This window comes from Cyprinus carpio, chromosome B4 (genome assembly GCF_018340385.1).
Source record: "Cyprinus carpio isolate SPL01 chromosome B4, ASM1834038v1, whole genome shotgun sequence".
Lineage (NCBI taxonomy): Eukaryota > Metazoa > Chordata > Actinopteri > Cypriniformes > Cyprinidae > Cyprinus > Cyprinus carpio.
Genome location: NC_056600.1, coordinates 9,973,764 through 9,988,984, shown reverse-complemented (window position 1 = coordinate 9,988,984; position 15,221 = coordinate 9,973,764). Strand labels below are relative to the sequence as shown.

Here is a 15,221-nt window from a genome sequence, read left to right as displayed (position 1 = left end):
TATATATATATATATATATATATATATATATATAATTCCATTAGTTTGAATTTTTGTTGGCATATTTGTCATGCTGTGCTAAATACCCACTTGTCCACAGCAAAAATAGATTCAATTTGATCAAAACATCTCATTTGCAGTATACAAAGTGTACTTTGTCCAGTGGTTTTATCCGTGCGGTTTATTTGGAGCGTTTCACTTCCGAATATCTCATAAATTTACTTTGGGCTTTGTGATGACAAGCAAGGATTACACCAAGTAGTGTGGCATAGCAAGAGAATTGAAGATTTAAAACAAATACATTTAATATTAATCTCTACATCTTATTGTTCAATGCCAGTGATTTCTTAACGAGTGTTTAAGGTTGCAGACACTTACAACATACGGACTAAATTATGCAAAACAAAAAGCTGTTTGAGAGTCGATAAGTATATGCATAAACCCGCCCTGAGCCTTTTTGCCCCACTTGCTGGAGCTTGAAAGCTTGTGTTCCCTCCTTTTTGATCTGCTCCTTTCTCACTATTTTAGTGAGGCTGGCTCGGCCAGCCGTTTAATTAATGTGAACAGAACGTTACTCTCTCCATCCGTCTTTCTCTGTGTGCTGCTCTCCGACTTTGAGTGGTATGTTATCTTTCACTTTCCCAGAGCAAACCTCGTTGTTAATTAAAAGCTGCCAAGTCCTTCTTACGGTGCAGCCATTTGAAATGAAGCCTTTCTGGGAACTACAGCCGCACGCTTTTCTCCCTGAAGAGGACGAATAAATCCTCAGCACATCCATCTCTATCAGAGCGCGTGTTAGTCACTGTAATGTAAAATAACAGCTTTAAAATGGCAAAACGTCCCATAGATTATCTTTTTCCACCTAGGACATTAAACTCTTGTATATTATTTTCCATTTTTGCCTTATACAGACACATTTATATTTATTCCTATCATGGAAAACACTAAAACTAAAGATGATTTTCAAGATTTCTGCTTCTGCACAACTGATTATGTGTCGTTCAAACCAAATGAATGTCTAAAAATGAAGATTCTCCTTTTTTCTATACAGAATCCAGGACTGTGTCTTATAATTTTTGATGACAAATCCTTTAAATTCATAATCTGAACATGCACCTCACATATTAAATTGAGCTTAGCAAGCATTAAATTCATAATTCTCATTTCATTCGTGCAAAATTGTCATATGATGGGGTTGGAGGTTTGTAATAGTGTTGAAAGGACACATCAGCATTCATATTTGCAAACTTCAGCAAATTCTCGCTTTGAGATGTATCATGTTAAAGCCAAGAAAGTCATTCAATTTATGGAGATTTGTTATATTAATCTATTGACAGGCGTAGTTGTTACACATGCAGCAATATGTTCATGTTTTCTCACTCGGTCTTGGGTTTTCTGAGCAAGCAGGAAAGTGTAGGAATAGCAGACAGAAAAATGATCCATAAATACAGAGACTTTGTAGGCTGGCACCATGGTGCGTGCCATCTTTCTCCACAATCTGGTATGACTGCTTCCTTCCTGTATGTCACCTCACAGATGGGGCGATTACTACGGTGCTGTCAGTCCATTTGTACACTGTAACTACTTCACGGATTACCATCTCACCGAAGGCACAAGCTGCCTGCTTGTCAAATGAACATACTTTTGGCTGTGCGTCTACAAATTTGTACTTTCAGTATAGGTAGCAAATACTGCAGGATATTGTGTAATGGTGTTTCCAAATACGTTTACACAGGTTTACAGTTTTGCATTGCATTCAAGTTTTTTAAATTCATGTTTTTGTCTTTCAAACTCTTTGATTTGTATTTTAGATTACATTACATTTTACAATTCTGCTGATTTGTTACCAAGACAAAGTGTTATCTAGCTGGCTAACATGGATGAGGTTTTTTTTAAAGTGCAAACTTGACTCGTTATGTTCTTGAAAGCATCAGGAAGACAAATCATTCTGCATTATATGCCATCATTTTGCAAAAGTGGAGTTATATTACAGCTGTATAATTTCCACACTGAAAAAAACTTTTACATGCTAGTATTTTACAAAAATAATTGAAATTTTAAAGTGCAAAAACTGAAATTGTATTCTTGTAAAATGTATTCTAATCATTTTCACTTCAGAAAAGTTTTTAATTTTGAAAAAAACACTTTTTACAGTGCATATGTAGCTGTTTCATATAGCTGTTTTTGTGGAAAGAAAAAAATCATTTTAGTGTCATGACAATTTTTAATTGAAATGTAATGAATGTTTATAAATAAAAATACATTACAAAAAATATATATATATTTATTTTGTAGTGAGGCCAGTGAAAACAGTTGGCCTCAATTATTATAACATTATAAATAATTTCACTAAATGTTTGGGATGTGTATGACTTATATAAAAAGTATATTACATAAATATATTTATGTTTATATTATATATATATATATATATATATATTATGCTCATCAATAGTTAAAAACAACGTTAAAAACAAATTTCTATTTTAAAACAATCTATATTATATTTCTGTTTTAAATGTAATTTATTACTTTTTCCAAGATTCTATGAATAGACAAGTAAAAAGAACAGCATTTATTTGCAATAGAAATCTTTTGAAACAATAAGTGTCCCTAATACCTGTGTACTTACATAGTAACTATGTGTACATAGTATGTAACCACAGTGTAAGTACACATTGGTACATAGTATCTACAGCTCTAATGTTTGTGTAACTACACACATGTAACAACCCACTGAATGGTATGTGTAAGTACAAATGTGTAACAGTACTAACAGCACTTTTTGTTAAAGAAAGTGTTACACTTTATATAAGATTTATCATGTAATTACTCTGAGGTTACACAGCAGTGGCCAGTAAGTTTAGGCTTTACATATAAATTGTGGTTGGTGTCCACAATGTTACACTTTATATTAAGTGGACAGCTCCTGAGGAGTTACCATGTAAGTACACTGGTATAACTGTGGAGCACCAACTCCAACTCGAGATCCAATTCCTCCCACTTTACATATCCTAAATGTGGAGATCCCCACCGACAGCTCCTGAGGAGTTACCATGTACCCATACTAACCACCGCCTAGATCCAATTTCCAAACCTAAACCTACCCATCTCCACCGCCTAGATCCCATTCCAACTAACCATAACCATCCTAGATCCCATTTCACTTCCTAAACCTACCATCTCCACCACCATTTCCCCTAAACCTACCCCTCTCCACCTCCTAGATCCCATTTCCACTCCTAAACCTACCCATCTCCACCAGCTAGAGATCCCATTTTCCAAACCTAAACCTACCCATCTCCACCTCCTGAGCCCATTTCCAAACCTAAACCTACCCCTCTCCACCGCCTAGATCCAGAGCAACCTAAACAACAATCTCCAACCTAGATCCATTTTCCTCCTAAACCATCCCATCTCCACCCGATCCCATTTCCAAACCTAAACCAACCCATCTCCACCTCCTAGATCCCATTTCCAAACCTAAACCTACCAATCTCCACCTCCTAGATCCCATTTCCAAACCTAAAACTCCACCAACTCGAGATCCAATTCCTCCCACTTTACATATCCTAAACCTACCCATCCCCACCCCCTGGATCCCATTTCCAAACCTAAACCAACATATCTACATCTTATATATCATTTCCAAACCTAAACCCCAACCCATTACCCACCCTCCCCTCCAAACCTACTCCTAGATCCCATTTCCAAACCTAAACCTACCAATCTCCACCTCCTAGATCCCATTTCCACCCCTAAACCTACCCATCTCCACCCCTGGATCAAATGGTTAAAATTTATTTTTTTATTTTTTTTTTTTTAATTTTTTGTTATTACAAAAAATTTTGGGGGTTTTTTTATGTGTGTGTTTTTAGAGATATTTTAGCTGTAGATATAATGTACCAATGTGTACTTACACTGTGGTTACATATTACGTACACATGTAGTTACTTTAAATACACAGGTATTAGGGACACTTAATATAAAGTGGGAACCAAAGGGGTCTCTTTAAGGGCACTGCCCTAGTGATAATTTGCAGACATTAACAATAGTCTAAATCAGGGTGTTTCTGTGATCTACCTTCCTGCAAAGTTCAGCTCCAACCTTAATCAAATGCACCTTAATCAAGAGCAGCTAATTAAGAACTTCAGGGCAGGATAAACAGGTATTGGTCATTTTTATTTCATGAATGCATTCATTAATGTTAACAGTGGATCTGGATTCAGATCGTTTAATATGTCTTTTTCACAAACTCCTGATTGAAAACTCTAGACAGAAACCTCTAATGACTGAGCTTTCAATAGATGACGACAATCTTCAGATAGTTAGAAACGAAGGTACAGTGCACATGAAACCTTGTGTGATGTTCTGTAAAAATGTAAGAATGCTTTTCCATCAAAAACCATGCCAAAAAAAGAACAAGCCATCCTCCTGTGAAGTTAATTATCTGCAATCATTCTGTACCAGATCTTTGAATTTGTACCCCACTGAAGAAAAGAAGACCATATTCTTTGCTCCTCTGTATCCGTCATATGGTGTCAGTTCTGTGCTCTTCCATAACACATCTTGCACACTCCAGTGTGCTTCAGTTCACAGCACACACCACATTAACACACCCCTGTACCCGCTGTTAGAAGCAGGAATTCAATTACAGACCCAATGTGGAGATGGAGAAAAAGCAGCGACCGGCTGACTGAGACTCTCTCCAATACTTCATACTGGGCACAAATTAATGAATCTCATTCCCGGGGAAACTCAGAGGTGGAAAGAAGCATTAAACACTCAACTTTTTCAGCAAGATCAGGAAAAGTATGCAGCTCCTAATGACTGGAGTGCCGACGGTGGCTTCCGACAGGATGTCGAATGTGTATTCTATTTCAGTTGCTGTTGGAAACTGTGCCAGGCTCAAGTAACCTAAAAATTTATCAAGTCTGTTTTGCTGCTAGTCTAGGTCATTAACAGCAGGAACTGAGGTTGGAAATAGAAAACTGAACAAGGAATGTATAGGCTGTGCATGAAAAAGTTGGTTATGGGGGCTTCAGAAGGCTTCAGCTCTCTGAATATGTTGTCTGACAACTAAATAAGGTTGTTTGCTGATCATATAACTCTTTTAATGGAACACAGTCTGCTTACTTAAGTGAACATTTTAGTGAATTGGTTCATTTAAGAAAACGATTAATTCTAGTTCCAACATAAAATGTGTGCAATTTTAAGTAAAAAAAAAAACAACAAAAAAAATCTTTCTTTATTTTAAATAATAATAAATAAATAATTTAAATGAAATGAATAATATATTTCATAAAAATAATTATAAATATTATTCTTTATTTTAAATAATTATATGAATATGGCTAATGCAATCAACCCCAAATAAGATCCTCATTTTGTATCAGATAAATAGTCTTAAGGTTATGATTATTACTCTGTATAAATCATAGAATGTGTACAATTATAAATAATTGCTACTATGTTGCTGCTATATACTATATAGTATAATATATATATATATAATCTATATATATATATACACACCACCACACACACAATACACGCACACACATATATATCATATATAATATATATATATATATATATATATATATATATATATATATATATATATATGAATCATAGCAGCAAATAGTAGCATTTATTTAAATTTCTTTTATATAAATTGGTACTTTTATATATAAATTGGTACAACAACAACAACAATAATAATAAAAATAATATTTTTTATTACAGTTATTTATATTACATTTAAAGATCCTCACTTAGTTTGTTTATTACTCTTTATTAATCATAGAATGTGTGCATGTTCACGTTAAATATAAATTTAAATAAATGCTACAATTTGCTGATATGATTATATCATGAAATTGGTACAACAGCAATAATACAAATAATAATTTGTGTTCATTTATTTTGTATTATTCTTTCATTCATTCATTCATTTTGGGCTGATGTAGAAATAGAGATCCTCATTTTGTACCAGATAAATAGTTTCATAACTTTATTAGTGAAAAATTATAAATAAACTCCTGAGTGCAAATATATTAAACTATCTGATTCATTTTATTTTGCTTTATTTATCAATTTATTTTGCTTTAAATCTTCTTTTATCCTCTAAAACAGCTTCAGTGTAGTTAGCTTGTTTTAGCTAATTAAGGATAGCTTGACTATAGTTCAACTGGGGGAAGTGGCCTAGTGGTTAGAGAGTTTGACTCCTAACCCTAAGGTTGTGGGTTCTAGTTTTGGGCCAGCAATACCACGACTGAGGTGCCCTTGAGCAATTCACCGAACCCCCAACTGCTCCCCGGGCGCCGCAGCATAAATGGCTGCCCACCGCTTCCCCATGCTGTGTGTTCACGTGTGTGTGTGTGTGTTCACTGCTGTGTGTGTGCACTTTGGATGGGTTAAATGCAGAGCACAAATTCTGAGTATGGGTCACCATACTTGGCTGTATGTCACGTCACTTTTCTTTTCTGTTAAATTAGGACACTTTCAAAGTCACTTCTTCAATGGCGAGGGCTTGATTTATGTGCATCAGGTGGCCATTCAGATCACGTTCATCTCCTGCTGGCAAAAGAGAAAAGAGTTGAGGAAAAAAAAATCAATGGACTGTGTCCATCAGGGACCATCATCAAAATTTTGATCAACTCTCAAGTCCCTCCTCTTCAAACCTGCAGATAATTGTGTTCCCTGTCTTCCTTTGTCCAAGCCAATGTGACTTTAATAGCGTTAATCAGGTTTGTAATGTATCATTAGTGGAGTGAGGGACCTTGTCTGGTTTAAAGCCCAGTCGCTGATTGACTGAATTGACAGAAACCCAAACTGTCATCAACAATTGCCAATTACATGTGAAGTTTATGCCACAAAACTCTTAATGGCCGTCCATAAATAATATCCAGATTAGACAAGCAATTGTAATCTTTGACTGTTGATAATTATGGGCCTGGCACTCAGAGGGAGAGTTTGCTCATAACACGCGAGAGGTTTCCTAATGTGTTTGTGTTTTGAGTGCCTTTGCAAAATGCACTCGATGAAAGCAAAACACACAATCAGACCAAATTAGCCAAGTGCTGGCAGTCTGTCGTTTCCGTCGGGCTCCACCTTAGACCGAGCCGAGCATGTGAATTTTTGCAGATTGGATCCAAATTCATCCTATTGAAAACAACCAGTGGGCTGCTTTCCGATTTCATCTGCGCTTTGATTTTCCTGGGTTTCCGCCTACGCTGTCTCTAGATTGAATTGTCTGATTTTTCAAGTTTCCGACAGCGTTTTGTAAGCTGTAATTCTTGTTGTGAACCTCATTAACATTGCGCCTATCACCCTCTGCCTTTGTTAGTTTTTGTTACTTGTCCTTGGTCTGCTCAGTATTATATTAAAACTATGAATAATGCTGCTGTTACAAGTGGCTGTGTGTCTGTTTATGCAAGTGTGTTTTTGCACACATATATATGCATGGAGAGCCGCAGAGCCATTATAGAGAGCCCAGGGGAAAGGCAATTACCCAGAGGGCACCCTGCTGCAGCCAGTCTCAGAGCAATACAAGCAGTCAGACAGTTTTCAGCTTCTCCCCTCAAACTGCCACTGTGGCAACCAGCAAAACTTCTCCACCCTCTCTCTCTCTCGTATGACTCTCTCCTTTTCACTCCCTGATTTCACAGTTAGATTTACAGCTGTCACAGCGGAGGTCGAAGAGAAATGACATAAAAATCAGTTTCTATATCCGCCGCTTCTGGTTGATCTCGCTGGTGGTGTAATGACAGAGTGAAAGCTGCTGGTTCATTGGTGCAGTGCTGATTTTGTAGATGGCAGTGAGGGGAATGGTTAAATTACTAAAGCAGAGAGCCAATGGTGCTAGTAGACTTGACACATTAACACTCAAATTACAACTGTTTTTGTGTGTGTGTGTGTGTGTGTGTGTGTGTGTGTGTGTGCACTTTGATGTTGCTATTGCAGTGCAGAAAATATAGTCAAAATTTTTTTTATATTTTATATTTAGTCTTTATAATCCAATTGTATTTTCTTTAATAATAATAATAATAATAATAATAATAATACAATATTTTGCTATTATTATTATTATTAATGCAGTATATAGTTGTAATTTTATATTCATATATATGAATATAATTTGCAAAAACATAACAGATAGGTTTTATACATTTTCAAAAATCATGTTTTTGTCATGTCTCAAACTGCAGTTGGGTTATTTTGATTAGGTTAAAAAATAACTAAAAGATTTAGTTAGTTAGATTTTTTTTTTTTTTTTTTTTTTTTTTTTTTTTTTTGAAAATTATATGCAAAGTTATATGCAAATATAAATTTATTATAATGATGTATTAGTGCTGTCAAGTGATTAATTATGATTAATCACATCCAAAATAAAAGTTTTCATTTACTTAATGTTTACCAACCCTAACCTGTACTGGTTATATTTACGTATATATATATATATATCTATATATAATATATATATATATATATCTATATATATATATATATATATATATATATATATATGCACACATACAGTGGTTGCCGTGATTTTGCAAAGTAATCTTTTGATGATCCTAAATCAACATTGTGGTCCAAAAATATAGATTTAACCCAGTCCCTACCCTCAAACTTAACCCTACCCATAATTTATTCCTAAAATCAGTGGGAAATGATAGCTGATATACAAGGGTGTAGAAGCACCTAACCCTGGTTTTAAGTCTAAAACAGATATTTCCTGAAAAGTTATATCTCAATTCTGATTGGTTGATTGGAATGTTGTTCCAGGATCAACAAGGATGTTGATCCAGGAACATGCTGTACTTGTTGTACTTGTTGAAATCACACTCACTCACATACAGTATGTATTTACATGTATATATTTTTAGTTTAAATGAATTTATATTATATAAAAATATATTTAATATATAAACGTAACATTTTTTCTTTAAATATATACATGAATGATTGTATTTATATAGTCATAATAAATATACATAGTACACACATATATAGTATATATATACATATATATGTAAATAAAAACTTTTATTTTGGATGTGATTTAATATCGATTAATCGTTTGACAGTTGGACACTGTTAACATGAACAATTTTTTACTTTATGTCTGGTATTTGGTTATGGTATTTATTCTTTAGTTTATGTGTTTGTGATGTGCTTACAGCAGTAATATCCCTAAGGTGTTAACTGTAGGTTGACTGATAAGCAGTGATAAGGAGACTGCCGGCCCTCTGAGACTTCAGTATTGGGTGTGTGGATGTCACTGTTTGCCCTTCTCATGAACTTCGTTATCGTTTATTCAATTATGTATCAGCTGGGGACCCACAGAGCAAATGAGAAAGAGAGTGAGGACACCATTTTCACTCATAATGAGGCAACAGGAAAAGCTTGTGTGTATGTGTGCAGTATGCAAGTGTGTGCATACACTAAAATTTGTTGCCAATCTATGGAAATGCATCACTTTGCATTCAGATTACCTGCTGAGAGACAATGAGGTAAACAATAAATCTTATGAGATGTTTTTTTTCTTGAAATATGGATTAAGCTATTCAAACAATGTCAAATAATGTGCATTTTATTTAAACTATATTTTTTCTATAGTTAAACGGTTTAATTTATAAAAACTACATTTAAAAAACTAAAAATTATTTATGATATTTTTGTTTTATATATGACATTTCTAAAGAAAAAAACCCACCTCCAAGATATTTCATAAAATGCCTCAGTGTTTTCGGCTCATTAAAAGTCAGTCAGGTGCAATGTTGGTTTGGACACCATTGTCTTTCATAAGCTGCTAAAACATTCTTTAAAATATCTTCTTATGTCTTTCACAGAAGCAATCAGTCATACAGGTTTTTTAACCCCCTGAAGGTGAGTACATGATAAAAGACATTTCATTTTTGTGACTTCTAGTTAGAACTAGAAGTTTTGAATAATCATAAACCAAGCTCCACAAACTAGGAAATCTGTATGTCTGCTTCTACTAGAACATGATTTTACCCTATTTGTGGATTTTAGTGGACCGATGGAGCCGGGGGTTTGGTTTGCTCTATCTGAGTGGGGGTGAGTGAGTAGCTAGAGAAGGATGGATGGCTGCCTGTTTATTACAGCCCAGCGAGTTAATGGCAGTTCCCTGAGGCAAGAGAGAATTCCATCTCCCTTCTCCACGTGAGTATTCTCATTTTCCTCCTCCATCTCTCCGGGTAAAAATGGCAACATGATGCTGTGGTCTTGAATTTTATTTAGTCCACACCTTCTACGATCCTCAACCTCTGCACAGACATCTATCCCTCGCCGCATACATAGTGTTGTTATTTGTGATGCCAATATCGATCCTCTGCTGTTTTCTTGTTCTCTGCTTGTCAGTTTGCCCTCTGGACAGCAGACCTTTGGGAATGTGAAAAAAAGCTGGATGCTGAGCGTTTCACATCCCTCAATCCTCTGCTCATCTGAGTGATCCGCTCGTCGCCTGAGGCTGTGCCAAGACATCAACTCTCCACTGACTCTCCACTGTCTCCATGCTCCAGAAGTTCATCACATATTTGTCACTGCCCTCATTTCTCTGAATGGACACATAGACATTTGCAGAGAACCTGAAATTATTATATAAGGGCTCTACAAAAATATTAGTCACTAGGTAAAAATTATCATATATTATTTTTAAATCATGTTCAAAATTATTTTAAAGTACCCTCATTTCTCTGACTGGACACACATTTTTGCAGAGAACCTGAAATTATTATATAAGAGTCCTCCAAAAAAATTGTCACTATGTCATGATACTCTGCCGGAAGGAATGAAGAAGCCATGGATAAATTAAACTGTGACATTACTCCCCCCTTCTGGAAGGCGCATCCCTCACCGTAACAACAACAGGAGGGACGTATGGGAACTTGGGAGGAGGAAGGACACCCTGGAGGGGGGGGGCAGACAGAGTCCAGGGAGGTGACGATGGAGGGAGGAGCCAAGGAGCAAACAGGAGGAGCCAGGAAGGAACAGATGGAGGAAGGAGCCAGGGAGATGACAGGAGGGACTTGGAGCATGCGGAACCAGGTGGAACCCAGGCCACAGCCATAATGCGACCCACGGTGGAGCCAACTGAAAGAGGAGACATGGAGGAGGAAGGGCTGACAACTCCAAGGGGCCAACCGACTGCAGTGGAGCAGGTGGCGGAGACAGAGCCGATGAGCCAGGGCAATGGGGAGGATCCGGAGGGCTGAGGCGGAGCAGATGGCTCCGGTGACCGAGTCAGAGGCAGGGATCCAGAAGGCTGCGGTGAAGCCAGAGCAACAGAGGATCGAGGAGAAGTCGAAGGGATGGAGGGATGAAGGGATGAGGCACAGCCGGAGGAGTGGAGTCCCAAAGTGACGGATGGTCGACGACAGACCAAGGTGGAGCCGGAGGGACTAGGGAGCCCGGTGGACCCATTGGACTGATGGGCCACGGCGACGAGGAGGGAGCTAGGAGCCATGGTGGAGCCTCTGGGTCGACTGGCCAAGGTGGAGTCTGGGTCTCAGAGGCTGGAGGTGGAGACCAGGGATTCTGCAGGCACTGTGACGATGGTGGATGGCTGACCCGCGGAGTTCGCACTATATTGATGGTGGGCTGAGGGCAAGCAGAGGGGCTGCCAGACCACAGCGGTGGAGGAGGCAGGAAAGGGTGGGTGGGCAGGCATTTGTGAGCCTCCGGACTTAACGGGACCAGGGGCCCTCTCAGGGCTGGATGTGGGAACAGGAGCCTTCTCTGGGCTAGACATGGGAACAGGAACTTTCTCTGGGCTAGACATGGGGACTGGAGCCCTCCTTGGGATGGATGTGAGAACTGGAGCCCTCCTTGTGCTGGACGTGGGGACTGGAGCCCTCTTTGGGCAGAACGTGGGAACAGAAGCCCTATCTGGGCTGGACATGGGAACAGAAGACCTCTATGGGCTGGACGTGGGAACAGGAGCCCTCTCTGGAATGGACGTGGGAACCGGAGCCCTCTCTCCTTTAGAGTTGCACAGTCCCAGATCCGTAATTAGCACACCCTCGGCCACGGTGCAGGGGGAGGAGCTCCTCTCTGCGCTCTCATTGTCTGCGGCTTTCTCCCTCACGGACAAGCATTGTAGCTGACTCTCACAGCTGGTCTGACGATCCCAGAGGCTCTGGCTCCGTGGCGATCCAGTCGCACTCCTTGGCGATGAATCGTCGGTCACGATGGGCTCAGGCTCTCCATCATCAGTGGCCTTGGGCTTATGCTCTGCGGATAATAGCTTCCCTCCAGCTCAGTCCAGAGGTATCTGGGAGGTCGACGGGATGATAGTAATTTGCCCTGATCCAGAACAGTGAGTTCAGCACAGTGCCGTCGAACGCAGTTAAAATGCCGAGCTGGCTGAACTCAACCGCATGCTCCAATAGGGTTCTTTGCAGGCAAGGTAGGTGAAATTTGCGGCAAGGGAATCCATGGGGAAGGAAACACTACTGAAACGAAAAAACACTGAATGGAAAACAGAACAGAGGGGAACAGAGGGGAAAACACGCAGAATTAACTGTTTTGGTTCAGTCTTCTGTCACGATTCACTGGCGAAAGGAATAAAGGAGCCATGGATAAATGAATTTATTAAATCCAACACACAGGGTAAATCCACACTTGGAAGGGAAGCAAAACACACGTACACAACTAGTAGACCCGACAAACACAGACTGAACAGACTGGGGCTTACATACACAGGATAACGCGGGAATTGGGATGAAGATGGGTTTGGGTAATGATTGGTTTTGGAGGGGAGAAGGTGGGTAGTGTGGCTCATGGGGAGGGAAAACACAACAAAGACAGTCCAGGGGTGTGACACACTAGGCAAAAATTATCATATTATTTTAAAATCTTTTTCAAAATGACTGTAAAGTGTTTTTCACGAAGAAGAGAAGGGAAGAAAATAGAAGAGAATTAAAAAATATATTTATTTAAAATTTCTTTAAAAAACAGGTTATTTTCTTTTTTAATAAAACAAATGTATGGCTGCTAATAATAATAATAATACTATAATATATAATATTATATTATATTATATTATATTATATTATATTATATTATATTATATTATATTATATTATATTATAAGCTCACAAAGGCTGCATTTATTTGGTTAAAAAGTACAGCAAGTTATAAAAAAGTAACAGTAATATTGTATATTATTATTTAATTTTAAAGTAGTTTTGTTTTGTGAAATTAAAATAATTTATTTTATTTTCTATTTTAATATATTTTGAAAAGTTTAAAAATGTATTCTTTTGATGGCATGGCTAAATTTTCAGCAGCCATTACTCTCCAGTGTCTCATGATGCTTCAAAAATCATTCTAATATGCTGATTTGCTGCTTAAGAAATACTAAAAACATGTAAACATGGTCTTTTATAAGACATTACATTATATGACTTTTTTGCCATGTTATTTCCGAATTCCGAATGGCTGTCAATGGAGAGAGAAAAAAGCTTTTTTTGCCCCCTGATGATTTTGTTACAACATCTATCAGTAGAAGCTAACTAGGTCATGCTACCTAGCTAAACCTTGACCCCTTAATAAAAGGTTTAAGTGAATTCTCTGCTCTTTAAATGCACATATCTCGATTTGAGACAGTACTAGAGAAGAATCATGCTGCTTCATTTAGACACGAGCGTTGAATTACAGCACTACTGCAGTCAATCAATATAATTTCTTGCACATTTCCTCTTTCAAGTAGTCCGTTAGCACTGTTGATAATGTGTCATTCATGACACAGTCACTTCTGGCCTTGGAGGGTGGATATGAGAGGCTGACAACATGCTGAATTTTACAGCTTATTTAGGTTACAGTAGCAGAAAGGGTTTGAGACCGGATTTTGGGCGCTCTATAGCTTTGCTTAGAAGATCAAAGCCCCTCTGATCCTTAATAGTTAGCTATCAGGCGCTTGCTTGCATTTAAAGGGGATAGCGTGTTCTTGGCCACATTATTTTATAAAGAAGTTTGAAATGCTAATGCTCCTATTGCTAATGCTTTTGTTATAAAGAAAGAGGTGGTAAGATGGTTTTTTTAGTTATCCAGCTTCCTGGTGTTGATTACATAGGCCTTTTCAGACAGTGAGGAGAGAAGCTTAAATGCACCCAAGTGAATAGCATAGACGGTTTGTTGGCAAGCTTGCCCTCTGTTGACTCTTTTATGCTTTGACATTGACCTAAAAGGTCTGTGGCAAATTCCAGACTCAGAGTAGGAAACAAATGAATTCTTATGATTGCAACTGGCTAACAGTGTTTTGATCTGAAAGTTGTTAGATTTTGATTGACGAATACAAAGACATTTTTTTTTTCTTTGGAAAAATGTCAGCTAATGAATGAGAGCAGGAACATGTATTAAGAAAGTTAATAGGTTCAATTTTGATTTCCCGTTGACTTCAAAGTGAGAGCCGATAATTAGAAAACTCAAAGTTGTATGGATGCATTTATAAGTGCCGGACTATAGCACCAGGTGCTGCAGTGGCTAAAAGAGCGTGAAAATGTGCTTACAAAGTCAAAATGAAAGTAAATGAATTATAAAGGAATGTTTAAACGGTGACATGGGTGGAAAAGGTTTGAGCTCTAGTTTGTCAACACAGCATATTAATTTGTCTGGGAGGATTTCCCACAATGCTTAATTTTAACACCTTGTGAGCATGTGGTAACCCAATAACTATAAAGAAGCAGTCATGGATGGAGGGTGTGTATGAATAGCTTATGTAGATTGTTCAGTTTCACATCATAGGAGTGTAGAGATAATTGTTATGGTTTGTAATCAACTATCAATTGATTATTTAAGCAGTGTGTTGTGCTTTAGCTAGCGTATATATATATATATGTGTATATATATAAATATATGTGTGTGTATGTGTGTGTGTGTGTGTGTACTGTGTATGTTAATTATGTATATATAAATATACACACACGCATTTATATATTTCAGAAAAATATGTTATATTTGTATATTAAATATGTTTATAATATTAATTATATAAATATAAATATAAACATGCAAATACATGTAAATATTTTCAAAATATACTGTATGTGTGTGTATTTATTTATATATAATAAATATACACAGTACACACACATATATTACATAAACAAAAACACTAACTTTTATTTTGGATGTGATTAATCATTTGACAGCACTAATATTGTCATGGGTTGCCAGGGCGAGAAGCA

At 37.3% G+C, this 15,221-nt stretch overlaps 1 protein-coding gene across 2 annotated transcripts in view; it reads right to left on the bottom strand.

Annotated features, from left to right (window-relative positions):
* Positions 1 to 15,221, bottom strand: part of LOC109064259 (transmembrane protein 178B) — a 93,571-nt gene that overhangs the window by 61,656 nt on the left and 16,694 nt on the right. The gene's annotated exons all lie outside the window — the stretch shown is intronic.